We start from the raw sequence: 11,230 nt of genomic DNA on the forward strand, positions 1-11,230 counted from the left end.
GTATAAAGTCTTCTCGCGATGCATAAATTTCAAATTCGTGATGCATGATTTCCGCGATGCATGAATTTTCACAATGCATGATTTTTCGCGATGCATGATTTTCGCGATGCATGATTTTCGCGATGCATGTTTTTCCGCAATGCATGATTTTCGCGATTCATGATTTTTCACAATGCATGATTTTTGCGATGCATGTTTTTCTGCGACGCATGATTTTCCGCAATGCATGATTTCCGCAATGCATGATTTTTCGCGATGCATGATTTTTCGAAATGCATGATTTTTAACGAGGCCTGGATGGCTTGATTATATTTTAACTGTAACGAGGTGGATGGCTCAATAATGTTCCAACTGTAACGAGGTGGGTGGCTCGATAATGTTCCAATTGTAACGAGGTGGATGGCTCAATAATGTTCCACTGTAACAAGGTGGATATTTCGATAATGTTCCAACTGTAACGAGGTGGATGGCACGATAATGTTCCAACTGTAACGAGGTGGATGACTCGATAATGTTCCAACTGTAACAAGGTGGATGTCTCGATAATGTTCCAACTGTAACGAGGTGGATGTCTCGATAATGTTCCAACTGTAACGAGGTGGATGGCTCGATAATGTTCCAACTGTAACGAGGTGGATGACTCGATAATGTTCCAACTGCAAAGAGATGGATGGCTCGATAATGTTCCACTGTAACGAGGTGGATGTCTCGATAATAGTCCAGCTGTAACAAGGTGGACGGCTCGATAATAGTCCAACTGTAACGAGGTGGATGTCTCGATAATAGTCTAGCTGTAACGAGGTGGACAGCTCGATAATAATCCAACTGTAACAAGGTGGACGGCTCGATAATAGTCCAACTGTAACGAGGTGGATGTCTCGATAATAGTCTAGCTGTAACGAGGTGGACAGCTCGATAATAATCCAACTGTAACGAGGTGGATGTCTCGATAATAGTCCAACTGTAACGAGGTGGATGTCTCGATAATAGTCCAGCTTTAACAAGGTGGACGGCTCGATAATAGTCTAATTGTAACGAGGTGGATGGCTCGATAATAGTCCAGCTGTAACGTGGTGGACGGCTCGATAATATTCCTGCAAGATAAGAAGAAACTTGTTTATAAACCACTTGAGGCAATATAAAGAAATAGAGATAAAATGAGATGGAAGATTTTCTAGGTTTTGTTGAGGAGTCCACGATGGGTGTAAGTGACGACTTTTGTCATTCTTGACAGCTTTATATAGCCATTTTTTGACTTCAATGTTCCTGCATCCAAAGAAAAATTCTTAGTTTGAAAGACTGATTTGTGTTGGTTTTGTCTCCATGTTCCTTCTTGCTGTTGTCTTACACGCTCGCCCGTCTTTGTATGGCATATTTGATGGAATTTTGAGGACCCTCCCCAAAAATTTGTCCCGGTCTACAATATAGAAGATCTCTTATAACTTGCTCTGTTAACTCTGAGGTTGCTCACTCTGGAATTTTGAGGTCCCTCCTCAAAATTTTTCCCAATTTACCTTAATAAGTAACAAATGACATTTGTGGAATTTTTGAGATCATCTCAAAAATTCTATCCATTTGTAAACCAGATTGTCGTAATTTTTGAGATCCACCCAAGGCTAATCTCCGTAGAATTTTGGTCTTTTTTTTGACTTGTTAAAGAAGTCTAACTTCAAATGAATTTTTTAGATCCTTTAAAAAATTCTGTCCCAGTTTCCATTAGGAAGAGAAATGGAAATCTTACTGGGTGTATGACCGAGCCGTTGTGGCGCCTACGTATCCCATTGGAGCAGGAATCAGGTCAAACGTAGTTTTCCCCTTAAGGATTAACAAAAATAGGAAGTTTTGATAATAAAACGGCCGAGGCCGACATAGGCCGCCTACGTATCTCATTCTTGAGAATTCAGGTCGAACGTAGTTCAAACAAGAAATGTGCGATACACTTTCCAAAGAAAGGTAACAAAACATAATATGCAAAATTTTGGCCAATGTTGGGCATTCTTCTTCTCGACCTTTGATGATGAATATCTTCAAATGACTCAGTTGAGAAATGTCTTGTACTCAGTCTTGAGCATCCAACATGTCACCCATTACGGTGGTTTCCTCAATATTGATCAAGTTGTTGTTGATCATGTTTTGTATCTTGTGCTTCAGAGTTGAACAATTCTCTTTGTCATGTCAAACGACTCCTGAATGATAAGCACATCTGTGGTCAGCTCTGTAAAATTTTTCCAAAGGATTTGCTAGTCTTCCTTCTATAGGATAGAGCATACCCGTTGCTTTTAACCTTTCATAAAGTTGAGTTTGAGATTCCCTTAATGGTGTAAAAACCTTAGGCGCTTCCTAAATTTAGGGCGAGGGAATTTTTCTTGATTGACACTATGGTTTTGATATTTCCATTGAGAAGCTGACCTCATACGAGTAGCCGTGATCATACTTACCTCCTCCACTTTTCCTTTTGATTTATCCATATCAGTAATTCTGGTAGATTTTCCATTAGACCACAATGCGGTAAGTTTGGTGAGCCTTCCAGTCTTGAAACCATCTTCCAAAGCTTCTCCTACTTTGACAATCTCGACAAACTTTTGTCCCATCATACACAACATTATTTTATAGTACTCAGGCTCTTGAGTACGAATGAACATTTTAGTGATCTCACGTTCGGACATTGGAGGTTGAACTCTCGCGGCCTCTTTCATCCAACGAAAAGCGTACTCTCGATAATTTTCTATAGACTTCTATTTTATCTTCTTCAAGTAGTAGCGATCTGGGGCATCTTCTATGTTATGCCCAAATCTTTCCGCGAAATCCTTTGCGAGTGCATTCTAACTTTTCCATTGTTTCAGCTCATGTGATGTAAGTCACTCCAGAGCTTCTCCACTTAGACTTCAACCGAAGAGACGCATCAATAATGCTTCATTTTTGCCAACTCCCACGAATTGATCACAATAAACTTTCAGATGTGTTAGGGGATTTCTTGTTCCGTTAAAGGTGACAAACTTTGGCACTTTGAACCCTTTTGGAAGGTCGAGATTTGGATGGATGCATAAATCCTTATATCTCAATTCGTCGACTTCGGAAATATAGTGCAACTCTTTCATGGCTTTCCTGATCTCTTCTTTCATATTCACCTTGAGTACCTCTTCTTTTGACCTCCACTCTCTCTCCTTTTCCTTACAATGATCAAGCTCGGAACAGTTGGCATAAGGTTCATTTGAAGTTGGGATTTGGCAAGTAGTCTTTTGAGGTATGAGTGGAACAATGGAGGGATTCTGGGTATTTTGAGTGGCTTGATAATTTTGGGGGAAAGTTTGAGGATCAGTATTTTGGTTTTGAAGATGGGGGAAGGTTTGAGCATCATTCGTATTTTGGTTTTGAGAGAGATAAAGGATTTGAAGGTTGGTATTTTGAGGAGGACATGGTGCTTGACATGATGTGGTGGCGTGACTGAGATTGGGGGTAGTTAAGTCAATGGTTGGAGGATTTTGAGTAGGGTTAGAGAAGGTTTTGAACCTGTTCTGCGCTTGGTGGAGGAAAGTGGGGTAGAGGTCTTCCATCTCTTGGAGGGTTGAAGGATGAAATTGGATTAGATACACCTTGCATTCTTTGCATTTCGACCCTCATTTCGACGATCTGTTGCATCAATTGCATAATCAGTTCATTTTTATCAGCGGCGGCGGGTTGAGCCACGACAACATCATTCATTTAAACCTCACCATTATTATCCCCATTATTGTCCTCTTTTTTTGCAAATTTGATCGGGTAAGGAGTCTTTGGTGGGCCTTAGACCTTGTGAAATGCGGATGATCAACCAACACAAATCAGTTTTAAATACATGATAAATGAAAAAAAACTCAAAAGACCAATATGTTAGTGTCTGGAGGTGGTAAATAATATAAGATATCACATATAGGAGTAAACACATAAGAGTTGCTTTATCCGGAGATAAACTGGCTCACCAACATAGAGAAATAACTAAATAGACAGGAATTTGTCTACTTGACTTTGGGATTTAGTAAAAAATATCGACTCGAGTCGAGACAATGTTGACAGTATCCTTCATTACCGTACTTTAATTTTTGATTGAGACGTAACTCTAATTTCCTTGTCGGAGTCGTAAAAGATAAAATGTCTCAAGAGTCTTTTTCAGATATTAGAGTAGTACTAAAGAGAAATGATTTTTTTTAGGAAACTAAAGACTCGAAGAGTATTTTTACGCACTTTGATAGTGACTTGATATTTGTGTTTACGGGTTCTAAAAGTATTTGAAGAAGAGTGAGCTAGAATATCTCCAGATAAAACAAAATATTAAAATAAGCAGTTATAAACAAATATTACGCGTTCTAAACAGATATGTGACCCTTTTCTGCCAAGGGTGGGCCTAGCAATTTGAGAGATGTATACGCCATTTTGAAATATTTTTCGAACACCGTATATATCCTTCAAATTTAAACATATAAGTGTGAACGTCCATTTAGGCCGTGGGCTGTTTTGGACTTAAGGTGGTCTTCTAATGGGCCCCACACTACATGGGTATTGGGCCATCTTAGGCATATGCGCTATTTTCTGGATTTAGTTTTGCTCTATCCTAGGTTTACTAGAATTGTTTTCAAATTGACGGTTACCCGAGTCGGACAAACATCGGGGTGGAGCTATCGAACAGCGCCTGATGACTGCATTCCGACTATTTGTTCGACACTCCCAAATGATTTCTTGGGTATATCTGAGAGAAGTCGATGTATGCCGCGTAACTTCCGTTTCCTAATGCAGACTATTTGCCGTTTGGCGGAAGTTATGCCATGAAATGCAATTCTTCGAAAAACTAAAGTATTTAAGCAAGTAAACAGTTATCGCAATTAGTCAAACAAGTTAGTCTTAAGGTTAAAATCCTCCAAATAGTCCCTAACAGAGTCGCCATTTCTGTTTTATCAAAAACTTAATATTCGAAAGAGTTTGTTTTATTTTAAAGGATTTTCGACTTTTTCGAACTCGCCACGTAATTTTAAGAAAAATCAGGAAAACTTATTTCCAAAACAACTTAAACAGGAAAATTTGTTTTGAAGATATTTTAGGGGGTTCGGGATTCTTATTAGTGTCTTAGGAAGGTGTAAGGCTCCTAAGACACTCCGCTAACTTACGGTTTTCCGGCGATTAACTTATTTGACTATTTAATTTAACTTTTGCAATTTTGAAGTTGAACTTGTTAAAGTATTATCTAGACAATTTTACGTTTTTTTACAATTTCATCGCTTTAAGACTCTTATTAAACTCTTTTAAACCTTAATTCTAAACAAACTTCAAATTTAAACATCTTTCGTTTTAAAGTTTCAAGTTTTTAGTTTTTTTAGTATAGTAAAGCAGAAGGCGTTCAATTGAGTTTGGAGTTTCTAACCTTCAGCTAACGGCATTCGAGTAACACAAATACGTAAGCAAATAATAAAGAGAGAGGGAGAGAGAGAGAGAGAGATTTTGGGTCCGGATTCGGGTTCTGTTCGCCTTGACCGAATCTTGGACCCACCTGTTTTTGGGTTTTGACCCATTCACCTGTCCTAGTCTAAGCGTACAAAATAAAAATATAGAAAGAAAAAAAACAACAAGAGGTCTTATGCCCATTACAAAAACAAAAAACAAAATAAATTAAATAATAAAAAAAAATCTTCCAATCTTTCTTCTTCTAATTCCTTCACTTCTTTAAACTAGCTCCACTTCGGGAATCTGTCCGCCTAATTTTGTGGCCTGACTTGATAGAGGAAATTAAGCGTTTATGGCTTTCTCAAAAATGCAAAGAGAGGGGATGCGGAAGTCCACATTGACCTCGAACGTATTTCACATGCAACAAAATATATCAACGGAATTAATACATAATCCGACTAACATAAATAAAGAGAATAAAATAACAAGACATACTTAGCACAGAGAAATAACCGACAATTTCCCTTAAAGTCGATTAAAACAGCGACATGGAAGCTAAAGGCAAATGTATCTTTGATAATCATGCAGATTCACATATATATTTTATTTTTATAACATGCAACCAAGCTATGACAAAGGACACACATAATTTGGCGCATACAGCACAGAGAGGTTGCAAACCAAACAAATACCGCTAAAGCATATTTCATAACTAAACATGAAGGAAAATGTATGTTTAACCATGGACAACAAAAAAAACCTTAAGCTCCAGCTAGTTTCATGAATCTCTTAGGATATACATGGATGCTACTATAATTTGAGAAATGAACCTAACAATGAATTAATGCAAGAAACTTTTACAATGAAACTTAACAGTGAGGGGATAGAAGAAAACAACAACAAAAGAATTCAAAATCCAACTATGAATTTCATTCGAGCATCTTAACATACTTGGCCATAAACGAAACAAAAGACCAGCAAGGTGATGAACAACACCACATTATCGAGCTATAGGTCTTTATAAACGAAACAATGTAAGACAAATACGATAAACATATATTGTAAAAAAACACCATGACGAAACAAGAGAAACAGAGAGTAGCACAAACAAACGAATGTAACAAAACAATCTTCAATATACGATATGGCTTGAACTCAAACAAAACCAAGTACAATCTTCTATATTCACATGCGAACAAACCAGGTATACTCAACATTAGCGTATTCTAACATATTTGATCCAGAGCAAAGCGATAGGCCAGCAAATTTATTTACAGCAACTCACAAAGCATTAAAGCAACAGAAAAACCACTTCGAAACAGAAGATAACAAAGAGATGGTAGAAGGCAGGGAGGAGATTACCTGCTCGTAAGCAGCGAAGCTGGGACGGGCGAGCAGATGACTTCACCACTTCACAGGAAGGTTTGAGTTCCCGTCGAAGAAACGAAATCTCAAGCGAGAGCTTAGTCCTATACTCGGAACACTAACGATTCTTTCGTCTGTTTCTATCGTTTTCAGAGTATCTGCAGTATTTTCTTAAATCCCTGTGTGTCTTGATGCTAAATGATATCAACTAGAAGAAGGGAAATCTCAGTTGTATCCCTTCCTCTGTTCTACGATGAAGGCGGTTCAACAGAAGGAAGATCTCACTCCCACAAACCCTTTGTAATCGACTTCTAAACTAAGAATCCCTAACCAAAAATTTTGACCTGCAAATTTCCAATAGAATTCCTAACAAAAATTCCAATATAAAATCTTCCAAACCCAAGTTTTTCCTCTTTGAGATTTTTTAACCTAAAATCGCTAGCCCCGTTTTGAAGAGAGGTGGGGGTTTATATAGAAGAAACTAGGGCTTAGATTCGAGGCGGGTAAAACGAATTCGACCCATTTCAAATTCGAAATTTGAAATCCTCCCCGAATCTGAGGGAATATGCCCTTTTTTTATGCCAAAATCTCCAACGGATTGAGGGCATATGTGGAGGGTAGAGATCAAACTCTCGTCCATGGCAAACTATGTGGCACGATCCTACGTCGCCAAGGATGAGCTCGCGTCACCTAGCGTGCTGCATTGCTGTACGACGAGGACAGAGTGGCAGGTTTCCGTTGCGGATTCTTTTGTCCATGCGCGATGGAGAGAGAGAGATAGAGAGGAAGGAGAGAGCGTGGGAGGGACGCGGGTTCCCTGGTGCTGCGTTTCTTTTTTTTTTCTTTTCTGAAAAATGCGTGGGGGGGGGGGGGGGAACAGAAGAAGGGAAAAAAGAAGAGGGAGGGGGGTCGCGTGGTGAGAGACGCGTGAGGGAGAGACGAGAGAGGGATCGGTTTTTGCTGGAATTTTTGGTATTTCTGGAATAGGGATTGTTGGGTCGGTAGGGGGGAAGAAGGGGAAGAAGAAAAGGGGGAAAAGGTAATTTGGGTCGGGGCCGGGTTGAAGGAAAAGGGGATGGGCCGTTGGGTTTTAAAAAATTGAAAGAGGGAGAAGTGGGCCTGGGTATATTGGGTGTGGGCTGGAATAGGGAGTGGGCCTGTGAATTAATTAAAATGGGGAAGGGAATAGGGGAAATGGGCCTGGGAGGTAGGAGAGTGGACTAGGCAATTTATTTAAGGGAATATGGGCTTAAGAATTGGGTTGGTTTCGAATATACACAAGATATACCGGCTATATACACAACTATGTAAACATTATATCGTTATATTTTTGAAAAATTATAAAACTAATTAATTTAAGTGATTTGGAAAACTCATGAAGCTCGCTAATTAAATCATACCAGCATGGGTCAAAAATTGGGTGTCAACAGGTGGCGCCACGTAGGCTGACCTAAGATTTTCATTTATATATATATATATATATATGATTATGTATTAAAAGTAATAATTCCAAATAACCTATTTAAATATTTTGAACTAGGCCCATTATTATTAAAAATAAAAAAATTACCCGTCATTAATTAATTTAGTTAAATGACCATTCAAAATTATCAAAAATGATCTTTTCGGATCTGGATCATTAGATTTGGATGTATCTCTGAGATTTTTGTCATATTCTAGGGCGTACTTGTGCTTTATCCCATTACAAAACATAAAAAGATAAAATAATGTTTGATATATTGGAGTTTCTATGAGAAATTATAGTCATGAATTACCACGTTCGTTCACTAAATAAAAAACAATTACTCCCAATGTTCAACTAACGTTTTCCTAGGAAGCGTGGGCATTCGAGGATGATAGGATAGGAGACAATTTTAAAATGAAATAATATTAAAATGCACAAATATACTAACAATTGTATGAATTTTTTCCCTAAAATAAAGCGCAAGAGGTTGATGCAAATTGCATACAAAACAATTGTTCACATCAACTAAATTATGTTAATTCAATTATGAGACGTTTTTTTCTTCAAAACACAAAATCTTGAGAAAAAAAGGCACATGATAAGGTTAATAGATTAATTATAGTCTCCAATGTACCTTGACAATGACTATGAATTACCCGAACTACAAAACAAAAGAAATTTAATACACCTCAATATATCAATAAAACTGACCACCTTCTAGTAAGCTTCACTAATTACTTCCAAAATATTCTTAATTTTTCTTTATCATTCTTTAGTGTTTCCCTTTGCAGTCATTATACAGATCGTTCTTGAATTCGCAAGCCTTATTTCTCACTCTCGTACTCCTCTATAAAAATGACTGCTAACCCACACACAATTGCATGACAAAATTTGGGTTTATAAACATAATGGCTTTGAATTCAGGCTACAAAAATATTGAAGCGTTTTATTTGTGTAATCAACAATAACATTGCTAAAAATCAATAAGATATCTTTAATGAAATTGACATTTTCCAAGTTCGAAAAACCTATCTTGTTCTAACATATTCTGAATAATATATAAATCCATATGTTTCTTAATTTGTTTAGTATAATATAAATCTTCTTGAAAAATATAAATATTACCACTTATAATCAATATACAACCCATGTTTTATGATCCTTATACTGTAAATTTGACCTCAAATTATGAGTTTAAAAAGAAAAAAAAAACTTCCTATATTACATGTCATATACTCTTTTCTTTAGATTTTATGTAACACCATATTGATATCAATCTACCAAAAAAATATGAAATCTGTCTATATTTGAAAAGTCTATGTTCCATGTAGAGTCAATTAAACATGTCTTTGGAAGATAAAATATATGACGTTCAAACTAAATCATGTTTTAATTAAGAAAATATTGTTTTTTAATAATAGATTAAAGAAGAGAGAACGCCACTTGAAATAGAAGAAACAACGTTTCTTTTTAAATGTCTAAGTTTTAGTTTATAATTAAAGTACAAATATAAGTATTGATATATAGATTAGCAATGTATAGACCTTTTTGACAAGCTGAGATTCGAAAAGATAATATGATTGTTAGATCTCACCACATCAAGAATTTTTATGATATCTTGATTAATCTTCACCATTTGGTCATTAGGCTTTATCATCTCTTTTTATCTTCATTTAACTTTATTCTTTCTTCTGCTTCTTATTTGAAAAAAATGGAAAATTTTTCCTACATAAACATAAAATAATTGAAGATATCAATAGTTATATAACCTTTTGCTTTTAATTTATAATAAAACTATATGGACATATTATTTCACTCTCATATTGCTATTAATGAAAATTATAAAAACATGACAGAAACAAAGATAAAATACGCATTCGAAGAGAGATTACAAATAATATTCGAGATTCTTTGAGAAATAAAGATTGTAACATACAGAGAATTGCTAGTTTGAGATTCATAGTGTAGCTACGTTGGTTGACTACCTTAATTTTTAATTTATTGGTGAGGGTTTGACCCTACCTGGTAATCCACTCCTCCATTTTCCCTTTCTCTGAATCCAATTTTATTTTTAAAATAGAGAAGAATTTCTAATTAGAAAAGTTACCAACAATAATATTATGTTGTTTTCTTTTGGGCGAATAGAGTAATTTGATTTATCAAAATTTATTTTTTCCTTTTAAGGTTTTTTTTAGTGTACCAAAACAAAAGAGATTTACAACATGATTTTGTACAATAGCCAAAATTAATAAATAATTATTTGGGGCCAATTATCAAAGTAAACAATAGATAAGTTCTTTTACAAGAAAAACATGAATTAGCTAGGAAATTTGTTATTAAAAAATATATAGTTAATAGTATTGTTTTAACAATTTTTCCCTAAATATTTTTCCAATGCAGTTTTGATATTTGGTGATACTGGTTCTTCTTATATGGTAATAGTAAAATGGAATAAAGAACATTCATTTGAAAGAAAATTAAAATTTAGTGCATATTTTACCAATTAGTGATACTTTATTTGTGTTACAACTCCTAATTTTGTTTTGAACATTAGAAAAGATAATATATCTTTGGATATATTTTGTATCTCTTACAAAATTTTATATAAATTTAGATCAAACAAAACATAAGTGAAAACTCACAATTCTTTCAACATCGTAAGTAAAGAATTATTAAAAAGGAAAAAAGAGGGATTTATGAAAAAGGTTGAGTATCCCTTAGTTTGACTTGCTGTGTCTAATTATCTTTATATATCTTTGTAAGTTTATATGTCATTATCTTCTTCATAAGTAAAATTTGTTTGGTATAGAAACTTACAATGCCTTTTAAACTTTAATACTTAATTGACATTCGGTATATAAAAATTGAAAAATCCATCGACGTAAATCGCAAATTGAAGTTGAGAATTTGACAGTCATCTTCTAATCCATGATGTCACAATACGCATGACAACACCATATCTTCTTCAACTTTCTCCATTTTTTAAAGAAA

General features: G+C 35.5%; 1 long non-coding RNA gene across 1 annotated transcript; it reads right to left on the reverse strand.

Annotated features, from left to right (window-relative positions):
* Nucleotides 1-5,584: 5,584 nt before the first annotated feature.
* LOC138340638 (uncharacterized) lies at nt 5,585-8,344 on the reverse strand. Its single transcript, XR_011213337.1, has 2 exons — nt 6,772-8,344; nt 5,585-5,733 (listed from the first exon to the last, which is right to left on the reverse strand). It is a non-coding gene; the product is annotated as an uncharacterized lncRNA (long non-coding RNA).
* Nucleotides 8,345-11,230: the final 2,886 nt, after the last annotated feature.

This window comes from Solanum lycopersicum, chromosome 12, assembly GCF_036512215.1.
Source record: "Solanum lycopersicum chromosome 12, SLM_r2.1".
Taxonomy (NCBI): Eukaryota; Viridiplantae; Streptophyta; class Magnoliopsida; order Solanales; family Solanaceae; genus Solanum; species Solanum lycopersicum.